General features: G+C 42.6%; 1 protein-coding gene across 2 annotated transcripts in view; it reads left to right on the top strand.

The window, feature by feature from the left end:
• GNG12 (guanine nucleotide binding protein (G protein), gamma 12) overlaps window positions 1-13,546 on the top strand; it is a 132,309-nt gene that overhangs the window by 104,189 nt on the left and 14,574 nt on the right. The window lies entirely within an intron of this gene.

Here is a 13,546-nt window from a genome sequence, read left to right as displayed (position 1 = left end):
TATTCTGACTCTGGAGGTATGGGGTGAGGCTTGCACCTGGGTGCATGAAAAGAGCTGCCCAGGTGATTCTGAAAGGCAGCCCTATTAGGAATCCACTTCTGGTGGCTTTGTTTGTGATTTCTGCCTTTCATTTTGCCCTACCTCTTGAGTACAGGCATAATCTGCTTCTAAGAAAATATCATTAAATAGGTTCTGTTTAAAGGGGAAAAAACAATATTTTCCTCTATTTAAGGTCCAGGAAATTATTAGAAGTGAAAATACACTAAAAAGAGGAGAAGTATTTAGGAAAATACACTAAAAAGAAGAAGAACAAGAATGCCCTGTTTCTTGACAGGGCACTAAGAAACAGGATTCTTAATGAGGCAAAAGGTTCTGGTTTTTTTCCGATCAACTACCAAAAAATCTTATTAATCACATAAATTTGCATGCTAAATTCAGCAGGTTCAGGCAAGACCGTAAGTAGAAATGAAAATAAAATTAAGTAATTAATTAGCCCTATCTAATATAGATGGTATGAGAAAGCGCCTTGTAAATTGTTATCTTTTAATGGCATTATAGCAGGCTTACCACATTAGAAATACAATACCAGATTTCTACATTGGGTAAAGGCGGAAGGGACATACAAAGATGTGGCAGCATCTACATGGGACACATAGGTATGTTTTCCCAGAATTCGGCTGGGATTGGTTTTCAGTTATAAAGCCCTCCAGCCCATGAAGGCACATGCATCCAGAGATCATGCAAATGCCAAATCTGTTGATTTGTAAATGGTGACACTGACAGTTAATGGTTGTTTATAAGAATTATATGCATGTATTTATTCAATCTACTAAAATCAATCTTAAGTTTCTACACATAATATAAACACATGTCATTTGTTTTGACTACATTGTGCATAAAAGTGTTTCAATGAATCTCACACACTTGTGAAAACATTCCAAGAACAGACTTTGTATAGAATTTGCTTCAGCTTTCTGAAACTCTTATTTGGTCACAGACAACTAAATACTGGTCTCCTGTGATCTCTCCCAGGAGTTTAATCCCTGGACCCATTGAGTGCTAGAAAAGTTTAATTGACTTTGCAATTAAGTACATAAATAAAAGGCATAATATTGTTGTATTACCTATTGGGATTGCGCAGTGCCACTCATAAGATGAATTACCCTTGGACACAGCCCTGTTTCCCTCCACTTTAATTGACCTGCACAGGCAGATTTAAGCAGTAGAGGCACTTGGCGTACTTCTGTCTTTCCAGAGCTTGCAGGGTCACACATACACTTTCCAGTATTTGTCTTTAATACACCAAGAACAGAGATCAGAAGAGGAGCGGCTTTTGAAACCAAAAGTAGCAGGTAGCCTAAAACCAAAGTCTGTGTCACCCTCCCTTTCACAAGTACAAGAATGATGAGAACACATGCACTAGTAATGTACTTTGGAAACTTAAGTAGAATTATACTCAGAACACACAAGATGTTGTGCAAAAATGTTATATTTTGATTTAAAGATGTGTATTACCGTTCTTAATTGATATTTAACTAGAAAAAAAGCTAAACAATTAGTTTCTCTGACTTAACCTTTTCGTTCAATAGATAATACATTTGGGAAAGTCTTCTCTGGAGGAATCTTTTTGTAATGTGACATCATATCATTTGTTTCATAAATTCTGGTTTTCACACATTGGGTTCAAGCCCTTATCATCACTCAACTAAAGCACTGCCACAGATTTCTGTGTCATCATTTCACTGGATGAAGTGTTCATTGAGTTCTCACTCTGTGCCCAACCCAAGGCATGTGTTGTTCCTGTGTTTCCTGAATTATGAAAAAGAATGACAAAGCTGTCACTTCTGCCAAGACCATCCATGTGACTCATGATAAATCAGCACATATTTACTATTTGTCTATTGCATATGGAAGATATAAAGCACTATATAATGTGAGGTGCCCACCATCAGATAGAGGATTCGACTTAAAGACTCTCATGAGTGAAGTAGATGTCAATATTTGTGAAAAGTCTGCTGAGTATAGTTTTAAAAAGTCAATGCTTGGGACCCATGGTCTGATCAGTTACTGATATATAAAAGGAAGCAGAATATTTCAAATAGGTCTGGCCCAAGAAACCTGGGGCTGAAAATAGCCATGAAAGTTCTTTTGGGGGGATTACAGACAGGAATCCTCCCACTCCATTCAACTTCATGCTCTCGTTTTGTGATATTCTTAAATTTGAGTGAACAAAACTTAACAAGCAAGTTGTTTATAGTAACATGAGTGTTTAAATTGGTGTCATCTTTTCATTTGTTGTAAGTGATGCTCTGTCATGTTTTGTTTGACTCAACCACAAGTTCTGTACCTATTTAAAGAAAAATTTTAACTCGAATTAATATTTCTGAGAAATTTTATGTCACTCCTTAAGATGAACTGGAGACATTCTGTTGTTTGTTTTTTTTTTTTTTTTTGAGACGGAGTCTTGCTCTGTCGCCCAGGCTGGAGTGCAGTGGCCGGATCTCAGCTCACTGCAAGCTCCGCCTCCCAGGTTTACGCCATTCTCCTGCCTCAGCCTCCCGAGTAGCTGGGACTACAGGCGCCCGCCACCTCGCCTGGCTAGTTTTTTGTATTTTTTTTAGTAGAGACGGGGTTTCACCGTGTTAGCCAGGATGGTCTCGATCTCCTGACCTTGTGATCCGCCCGTCTCGGCCTCCCAAAGTGCTGGGATTACAGGCTTGAGCCACCGCACCCGGCTAGAAAATACAAAACTCAGTGAACTAAAGTATAAGCGTACCGTATGAGTGCCATGTTATTTAAATTGTATTGATGTTGCTGATTGGGTTTGGACTTTAAATGGCTTGCTTTGATTTCTGGCACATGTTTTCCCTCAAGTAACATTTTTAAAAAGAAGCTGTTAATCAAGTTTGCTTTTAGAGACAGAGAATTCTAATCAATTTAGGGAATGAGTTAGAACTGTCAGAAGTTGACTTGGGAACATCTTGTATCATCAGTCCTTTCCCCTTTGAAAATATATAAACATTTAGATACTGTGAGTCTCAAAACCAGTACTTTAACCATGAGGGTCAACACAAAATGTTCACCTTTGTTGGTCACCCCAGAAATTCCACAGACTTTGACCTTTTTCAAAGTACAGACGTGTTTGATAGACATGTTTCCTCAAGTCCAGACATGTTTAAAAGGTGGTGAGGGCATGTTTCCTTGCTATCGTTTTATGGGAGAAGGTGAAATGAGGGAAGAAAGAAAAATTAAGTATCCTATTTTGCATTTTTTGGCATGTCAAAGTTATGAGTATCTGCACCACAGTGTTGGGCCTTTCCTTTTTCATGGGTACCTCCAAGGAAGGATGCTTCCTGGCAGGTAAAAATGGGGTGTCTGTGACCCAGACCCTGAGCGTTGTGTGAAATGGGCAAAGGGCCCAGATTGTGGCTTTTTTAATCCTGTCCATGCTCCCTCAAAAGGCAACTGCTTCCTTTGTGCTGTGGACATTGGACATAACTTGTTACATCATGATCTAAAGAAGGAAATTGTGGATAATAATTAACATGTGTTCCATTCTTTCATGACAAATCTCAACTGATAATGTTAATTATCGTATAATATGTTACGACATGTTTAGGACTATAGACTTTTAATTTTTTTAAATTTTCAAACATATATAAAAGTCGAATGAACCTCATGCAGTTTAATTGTTGAAGTGACCCGGCTACAGCAGTTAACTAACTCATAGCCAGTCTTTCTTCATTCATATCCCCACCCACTCTGTACTCTTATAATTTCTATCACTGTAGATGCGTTTTGCCTGTTCCCGAACTTTATATAAATGGAATTGGGCCGGGCACGGTGGCTGACACCTGTAATCCCAGCACTTTGGGGGGCCAAGGTGGGTGGATCACCTGAGGTCAAGGGTTCAAGACCAGCCTGGTAAACATGGTGAAACCCCATCTCTACTAAAAATACAAAAATTAGCTGGGCTTGGTAGCACATGCCCGTAGTCCCAGCTACTCAAGAGGCTGAGGCAGGAGAATCACTTGAACCTGGGAGGCGGATGTTGCAGTGAGCCGAGATCATGCCACTGCACTCCAGCCTGGGTGACAGAGTGAGACTTCATCTTGAATGAATGAATGAATGAATGAATGGAATTGACAGTGCATGCTCTTCTGTAACTGCCTTTTTGTTCAATATAATATCTGAGAGATTTCACCTGTGTTGTATCAGCAGTTCACTCCTTCCTGCTTTTCTACCACTGTATCCACTATAACTAGTTCTGGTTTATCAGCTCCTCTTTTGACCAATTTCTGAGTGCAGTCCCAAGCTCATCCCCTTCTGCCCTCTCAGTTGCCCTCTTTGCGCATCTTCACTTTCCCTAGTTTCTCAACACTCCTCCTCTGTTTCTGGAAATGCTCCAGTGCCAACCATCTCTAAAACAACCTTTCTGCCCCTAAAAGTTTCTATACAATTCCTTGTCTTGACTACACTGCCAAATTTTTCTAAATATTCCTCTGTAGTCACTGCCTGGTCCCTGAATTAATAATTCTGTGTTCAACCCCTTATCATTTGAACTCCATTCCCTTCAAGCTGTGGAAACTACTCAGCAGTCCCCGGTAACTCCCAGTCATCTGTGAGCTGTTCTTGCCCTCTACTTCCTCTTACCCCGTAAAGTGACTAATAACTCCTCCCCCTGGTTTTGTGAATAACAATTACTAGGTGTTTTTTTTTTTTTTTCCTTAATCATAAAAGTATCACATGTGGTTAAAGAGCATAGAATCAGGAGCCAGGCTGCCGGGATTAGAATGCTGACTCCTCTATTAACCTTCTTTCTGACCTTGGCTGTGTTCTAAGTGGCTGCCTCCCTCAGTTCCCTTAATTCTAAACTAGGAAGAACAATAGGAATAACCTCATAGCATTGTTTTGAAAATTAATATCTGTAAAGCCCTTAGAACAATGCTTGGCAAGTGTGAGTGCTATATAAGTTATTAACTATTAATTCCAAAAAATGAAAAATAACTATCAGAGTACATAGAAAACAACACTAAAAATCCCCTAAAATTCATACAACCTGGCAATAGCTACATCTTGGAGTACATTCTTCTAATATGTTTTCTGGGTATAATATGTTTTTAACTAAACATATTTACACAGCATTAACTTGTGCTTCTTCCCTAACACTGCCTCTCTTTCCCTTTTTGTGAGGGTGTGGCCCTGTCCAGGTGGCTTCCCCCAGCCCGTCTCTGCTCCTTTGAATCTGCCCCACTATCCCTATCCAAGTGAGAAAGGCTCAAAGCCATCCTCTGCACTTTTCTTCATGCACCCCTCGGAAATCAACAGCCATTTCTGGGCTGTCACTCCCGTTCAGCCCCAAGAATGGAGTCTTATTCATTCTTACATTTTCACAGCTCTCACATCCAGCTTTTAAAAATTTTTTTGCATTGTAATTGCTTCCATCTGTTTGAAATCTCATGCACTAACTCCTAATAATAATGATGTTTGATTGATAGATGAACAGTGGATGGTTTCTATGTGCTGGCTCTTTTCTATATTATTTTCAATATTATTTAATCATTACAGTCCTGTGAGATAGGTACTCATGTTACCCTGTTTTACAGATAGAGAATCTGAGGGTTCAGGGAGAGTGATTTGTTCAGTGTTATACAACATTAAGTGGCAGAATCCGGATTGAACCCAGTTCCATCTGACCCCAAGCCCTGACTATGTTGCCTGCTCCTGAAGCTTGTGTGGAAATAGTCTGCTTTATCTTTCACTGTCTCCCATTTCTGTTCCACCCTGCATAGGAGGTTGCTCAATCATTTTCCCCACAGTGTTCCCTTATGCCTGCTTTTTTTGCTCAGAAACCTTTGGTGGCTCCCATTCCACATGAGAAAGTCAACTTTAATCTGCTCTCTACCACTTCCCTCAGTAACGATTTTGAAATTCTCCCTGCCCCCACCTGTCAAGTTCCTACCCTTCAAGGATTTAAGACCTCTCTCCTCCATCTGTCTTCTGGCTGCTCAAGTCCTCACTGACCATCCTTTCTCTAAGCACCTACTGCTTGCCTTTGGTATGTTTTACTGACCCACTTACATTCCTTATTTATGTGCAGGATTCAGTCCATCATGCTGGAGTCGTAAGCCCTTTAACCACCAGGCCAGTCGCCCACATTCATTGTTTGTTGGTGAAGCCCAGCCCCAGCTGGCGACTGCAAATGTCAGCGAACTGCACACACTCTTCTCTGTCCTTTCTCAGCCTTTTTCTCTCCTGAATCCATTTCTCCTGCCCCTTCAAGAAGCTGACACAACTCAACACAGAGGAGTGGCTCCCTAGGAATTTAATTTCTCTTCTCCTAAAATGGATGCAGCAGCATGTGCCTGTTGCCTCATTTTCAACCCTCCCATAAGGTGTTTGGGTTTTTCGGTTTCTTTTTTTAAAGTAGTACATTCTAAGGAAGTGGGTGAGCTCCTATTTGCTTAGCAATATTAGAAAGCATGCCCTCCTCTTATTGTGGGTCAGATGCTAGGGCTTTAAGCCTAGAATCATAAATATCTCTGTTCTTCTTCTTTCTCTGTTCTTCTGCTTTGTCAGCCCACCAAGAACTGGGGGTAGATTAGCTACATTGTGGGCAATATCCAGGGTAAAGAGTTCCATTTCAGACAACCTCCAGCCCTGCTCAGCCAGGGGAGCAGGGAGCAGGAATACTGATGGGAAGGATTCCCAGTTGGTCACATAGGGAGTTACAAGTTGTCTGGGTTTAGGTATCAAAAGGGCCACAGACCACTTCATCACAGATAAGAGGTAGAGCCCTCAATCAGGGAATTTGGAATATTTTGCCTCCTTCCTTAGGCAGATTGATATTATGCCCCTTGCCAGGAATAACCTTCTTAAGATGTAGGGTCTATCTGTGTATCCCCCATTCTCAGCTTAGTCCTAGGATAATGCTAAGAATATGGATCAATCTTGGCTTAAATAGACTGATGCTAATTTACTTGATAGCTGGATCATCCTTCTGTTGAAAAGCTGTAATCTAGAAATTACCTCTTCTAGTGGGGTGGTTCTTAAGCTTTAGGGAGCATCAAAATCACTCATAAGGATTGTTAAAACAGACTGCCAGGCCCACTCCCAGAGTTTCTGATTCAGTAGATCTGGGATGAGGTTTGTGGATTTGCATTTCTAAAGGGCTCCCAGGCGATGCTCATGCTGCTGACTGGTGTGACCACGGGTTTAGAACCACAGCTGTAGCCAACTTCTTGCTGGAGTTACTCCACTCTGGGTCTCCTTCCTTCACACATGCTTAGCACCTTGGAGTACTGTGAACCTGTGTCCTGGATATGTGCTTAAGTTGTTTGGAAATATTCTCTCACTTCATATAGTATTGTTTCCCCCTAAAAGCAATGAGTTCTTTTAGGGCAGGCATTTTTTTCTTCTGCTTCCCTGATCATTCCCACTTCCTCTCTGTAGGCTCAGAAGCATTCTGAGGGATGCAGGAGGCCTGCAGTGTGGAGTGATGGCTAGGAGCACCAGGCTTCATGTCAGCCCTGGAGCTTATTAACTAGGTGTCCCTGAGCGCTTCACTTGGAAAATAGGTTAATAATACTAACTTTACCATGGTCTCAAGAATATATTATTAATCAAAATAAAGACAAGGCTCTGGCCGGGCGCGGTGGCTCAAGCCTGTAATCCCAGCACTTTGGGAGGCCGAGACGGGCGGATCACGAGGTCAGGAGATCGAGACCATCCTGGCTAACACGGTGAAACCCCGTCTCTACTAAAAACTACAAAAAAATAGCCGGGCGACGTGGGGGCGCCTGTAGTCCCAGCTACTCGGGAGGCTGAGGCAGGAGAATGGCGTGAACCCGGGAGGCGGAGCTTGCAGTGAGCTGAGATCCGGCCACAGCACGCCAGCCTGGGTGACAGAGCGAGACTCCGTCTCAAAAAAAAAAAAAAAAAAAAAAAAGACAAGGCTCAGAGCAATGTGTATAATATGCTCCCATTTCTATTTTTAAAGACAGATATAAGCATAATCATGTCTATATATGCATGGGATGTCAGGAGGAAACATGAAAAGCTGGTAATAGTTGTTGCCTGGGAAAGCCAGGAGTACCAGGAGACCTAGTTTTTGTCGTATAACCTTTTAGACTGTTTAAATTATTTGCTCATGCGTATATTCTTTTAAAATTTGAAAACTAGTTAATGAATAATAGTAATGCCTTTATCAGGGATGTTGTGAAGAGTAAATAAAATAACTTTACCTAAAGCCCTTAACACAGTGCCTGGCACAGAAAAAGTACTCTAAATGTTAGCTTTTATTTTCAATATTAAATAATTGCTGAATTTGTCCATTCATTTATGGAGAAGCACATGAGATATCTGACTCTCCTAAGCCAGCCATGCAGATATCAGCAAATCTTTTGTCAGCCCGTCTTGCTGTACTAGGTAGAGAGTAAAACTTGTTTGTAAACATCGTTCTTAGTGTTGACTGTAAACACACGTCTGTGTGTTACTGGATTCTGGTCCAGCAGAGCAGAGAAGGGGCCAAGTTCCACTCCTTTATGGGTCTGCATCTGAGGGCTACTCCCCACGGGCCCGCCTTCACCAGCTGAAAACTTATTTGGGGCACAGGATTAGGGTGCATGGTCCCTTGGAATCTTGGTGCCACTCGAGTGGCTATCTCATGCCGGAGGTGAAAGTTCAGAGCACCAGCAACTGGCCCTAATGAAGTGCATGGAAACGTCAGAAGCTCCACCCAGGCTTCTCAGAGTTGTGTAGGCCACCAAACAAGTGAGCGTCTGTGGGCTCAGAACAGTCAGTATTTCGCGGGGTACTTGTAGGAAGGAACAGCATGGTGTATCCTGTTGCTAAGAAAACAAACACTGGACACGCAAACACCCAGGGTGCGAGGCTCAGGCTGGCTGATGTGTTGGTTGCTACATTGCATGTCTTAATCTAATCCAGTTTTAATTGAGGCCTCATTCTCCACATTAGTCAATATGAGAGAGAAGATGGCATGGGATAACTCAGCTGCCTGATTAGGGCATTGTTTTAAAGTCAGATATCTGGGTTGAAGTCCTCTTTCTGCCATGTAATAGCTGGATGATCTTGGACAAATTATGTAACTGTTCTGAGCTTTTGGTCTCAATAGGTATGATAAACCCCAACCTCCTATAGTTGCAGAAAATATCGAATGAACTAATATCTGCATAGAGTACTTGACACAGTAGCTGGCACATAGTAATGAATAAGTGTAGTTGCTCTATTATTACCGAGCCAACAGTAGAAAGACAATATTGATACACAGTAGGCACTAAATAACATACAATTAACCATTGAAATAAATGGTGTGATAGGCCTTTTTGAAAGCTTGACGGTAGCTATAAATCTTATCCTCCGGAAAACAAAAAAAAAAAACAAAACATAAGCACACACAACAAATTTTGCATACAGTTCTAGGGCATTAGTGCACAACTCCCCCTGCCTACCTTTTGCATTCATGACCCGTGCTCAGGAGTCCTTGAACCCATAAGATGTAAGCATGTAGCAGGAATTCATGAAGGGAATTAATTACTATAAACAAAAGCAAAAAGGGAGACAGACCTTCCTTGGAAGAGGTGATGTGAACTAGGGCCTACAAAAGGAGAATTTAAATAGGTCAAGAGAAGAAGACAGAGAATTTGAGTGGAGGCTCGCAGGTGAGACTTTAAACACAGCCCACGAAGCCAGGAAATGGGGTGACACTCCCCTGACACTATGACAGTATAGCAATAGAGGTTCTGCGCCGGGCCTTTGGAATCAGCCTGCCTGGTCTCAAATCCCAGCCAAGCAGCTTGCTAGCTGTTTGACACAAGACACATATTTAACCTCACTGTGCCTCAGTTTCTTCGTTTGTAAAATGGGCATGAAACTAGAGCCTACCTCACAGGGCCATTTGAAGATTCAATAGGGTAATGTATTGACATTGATGGGCGTATAGTAAGCTCTGTGTAGAAATTAGCTGCTTTATGATTAGGATTTTTATTATGGTGGCAAACACATTAGAGAGGATCTTGAGTATGAAACCAAGCCCTTTGGACTTTTCCTGGGGTTCCTGGGAAAGCCAGAGAGGACCAAGCTGAAGGGGTACTATATCTGAGAATAGTGGTCAGGGTGGATCAGATTGAAGAAGGATTAGGGGCAAGAGTGCTGGTACAGGGCTCAGGCAGTAGCCCTGACCTGAGCTGCAGAGAGCCAAGACTCAGGTAAAATAGAAGACAGGAGAATGGGGAAAGTTAAAATGGGTGGGGGAGTTGTCAAAGTGGGAGAATTTAAGATTTTCAGAGTCCAGAGTTTCAGGTCACACTGTTTCTAATAAGGCAGCCACTATCATGTCCAAATTGAGATGTGCTGCAAGTATAGAATATCAGGTCTCACAGGCACAGTACAAAAAAACAAGTCAATAATATTTACAATGATTACATGTCAGGTTTTTTCATATTGGGCTAAATATATTAAAATTATTTTCACTTTTTTTTTTAATGTGGCTACTAAAGAATTTTAAATCACATACGTGGCTCACATTTTTATAGGACAAAGATGGTCTGAGGAGTTAGAAGGAGGGCAGAAGCAAAAGGAGGCCTCTGTGACCAGGACAGTGGTGGTCAGGTTGGGGGTAGACAGTGGTGTTTCATCGGGTTTTACCTGTGTTGTGTTTGAAGCAACTGTGGACCATTCAAGCGTAAAATCAAACAGGCTGTATTTACCCACTGGAATTCAGGTGAAGGATCGGGGCTGCATGTGAAGTGGGTTGGTCATAGCTGAAGTCATAGGGTGGAGAGAGCATCATCTGCCTTTCCTGAGGACCGGTGCGTGTCAGGCACGTGCTGAGTAACTCGTATGTGCTCTCTCAGTTCATCCTGGTAACAACTCTTTGAGGTAAGTACTATTGTTATTCCTTCCCATTTTACAAATGAGCAAATGAGGCCCAGAGAAGTAAAGCAACTTGGCGTAGTGAGTGATGAGCCGGGATTTGAATTTGTCTGGCTCTAAAAGCCCATGATCACTCTGCTAGAATTCCAGCCCCTGAAAATACCTACTGAGGAGAAGGAGCGAGAGCTGTACCAAAGGAATATCCCTGGACAGGGCAGGAACAGGAGAGTCTAGCATCACTGATGCCAGTGAGGAGATGCTTTTCAGAAAGCAATGGCTATTACAGATTCAGGCTTTTGTAGCAAAGAAGTATGTTTAAAGGGTAAGAAAAATTTCAGTCTGAGGAACACTTAATCCTGTAGGTTAAGGTCATTAAAAGAAATTATAATTTTTACTTATTCAGAGCTTTGAAAAGTAAAGCACAGAAAAAAAGTAGTGTCTTTTTTTTTTTTTTTTTTTTTTTTGAGACAGGGTCTCACTCTGTCACCCAGGCCAGAGTGCAGTGTTGCAATCTTGGGTCACTGCAACCTCTGCCTCTCGGGTTCAAGGGATTCTCCTGCCTTGGCCTCCCGAGTAGCTGGGACTACAGGCATGCACCACCATGCCTGGCTGATTTTTTTATTTTTAGTAGAGACAGGGTTTGGCCATGTTGGGCAGGCATGTCTCAACTCCTGACCTCAAGTGATCTGCCTGCCTCGGCCTCCCAAAGTGCTGGGACTACAGGCATGAGCCACCGTGCCCGGCAGAGTTGTGTCCTTTTAAATTGACATTTTTTAATCCCCAGGAAGAAATAAACATGGGGAGGATCAAGAGACGGAGACTCTGATCATACTATAAGCCATTTCTTCAGAGGACCTATATCAGAATCATCTAGGAGGCCTTTGAATACAGATCTGTGGGCCCTTCCCCAGCCCTACTGAATCAGATTTTCTTAAACAAGCGCCCCAGGTGTTCTAGACACACAGTGAAGTGAGGAACTCGCTGCCCAGGCTCTGCAGCTCACTCTCTGGATTTATTGCTGAGGATTGGCTCATTCTCATGGATCCTTGCCAACTTCTCTTGGGCATGGGAGAATCATCTTGTGTCTTTAGCAATAGCCCTATGTAGAATCTGGGGCAGTCGTTCTTATAAATAAGAACAATTGATTCTCCTTCGCTTAGGTCTTCTGGCAAAGCCACTTAGCTTCACACTTCTTACTGACATTGCTACAGGGACAACCTGTCTGAATGAACAGCAACCCCTGAATGGAGGCCATGTCTTCTTTTCTTTTTTTTTTTTTTGAGACGGAGTCTCACGTCTCTCTGTGTCCCCGGGTTGAGTGCAGTGGCCAGATCTCAGCTCACTGCAAGCTCCGCCTCCCGGGTTCACGCCATTCTCCTGCCTCAGCCTCCCGAGTAGCTGGGACTACAGGCGCCCGCCACCTCACCCGGCTAGTTTTTTTTTTTTTGTATTTTTTAGTAGAGACGGGGTTTCACCGTGTTAGCCAGGATGGTCTCGATCTCCTGACCTCGTGATCCGCCCGTCTCGGCCTCCCAAAGTGCTGGGATTACAGGCTTGAGCCACCGCGCCCGGCCCATGTCTTCTTTATTCAGTGCTTCTGGCTGATACTTGCCTCCTTTCTCCCAACCCCTTCCTTGTATTCTTGTTGTTCCGAGGCAGGCAGCAAAGGGTGGTAAAAGTAAGACCATGATCTTGAGAGCCAGGTAGCCCCGAGTCCCAACTCTGCCATGTAAATCTGTGTGATCTTGGGCAAGAATTTTTTAACCTCTCTACTTCATCTGTCAAACAGAAATGATAGAAGGATTCATCTCTTAGAGTTGTTGACAGACTTAAATGCAATGCTGCATGGAATTTACTTACCTGGCACAGACTCAGCACTCAGTAAATGGTGGTAATTGTCAGAATTAATCATTATAACTTATTATCTTTATTGCTATTATTCAGGGGCATGTACCCTGGATGGCAGATAAAATCAACTAATGAAAGGCACCAGATAGGGACCTCAAAAGGATTTCCAAATCTGAAAGTCTGCTGCTTTTACAGAATGAGCTCTGTTGAGGTTTTCAGAGAGAGGTGTTCTCATTCTGCAGATTCTGAACCTATATAAACTTCTCTTTGTAAAACTCTAGACACTCTGTCTCCCCACCCCAAATCACATTTCGCACCTCTCTGTGCAGCCCCTCCTCATCTCTCCCTCTCATTTGCCTCGCCTGTAAGCCAGCAACATGTTCTCTTTTGCTCTTTGCTCTCATAACTATGCCAGACCAGGGCAGCACTTGCAGCTGACCACAGGTTCAAGCACCCTGGCCTCATAACCTGCAACTTTGATTGGTTCTCTGCTAGAGAAAGAGAAAGAGAAAGAATTTTATGTCTTAACTCCTTCCTCACTTCAAGTTTTAGAGTTTGGGATGTCCAGCAATGATGGCGTGGTAATAATCCAAATAATAGCTGATATTTATAAGTTATTTGCAGTTTGCAAAGCAACAGATTAACAATTGTGAATCAGCCAAGGTTCAGTTACAGCAAACAGAAAGTGGTCTTGGCAGAGTTAGCAGAGTGAGCTTCAATACAGAGAATTAGGTGCTTGCATAATCATTGGAAGGGCTGGAGGAGCAGGCCCATGATACTGTCCCCAGGAACAACTCCCAGACAC

Source organism: Colobus angolensis, unplaced genomic scaffold, assembly GCF_000951035.1.
Source record: "Colobus angolensis palliatus isolate OR3802 unplaced genomic scaffold, Cang.pa_1.0 Scaffold158, whole genome shotgun sequence".
Lineage (NCBI taxonomy): Eukaryota > Metazoa > Chordata > Mammalia > Primates > Cercopithecidae > Colobus > Colobus angolensis.
The sequence above is the reverse complement of the archived record's forward strand: the minus strand, read 5'-3'. Positions and strand labels throughout refer to the sequence as shown.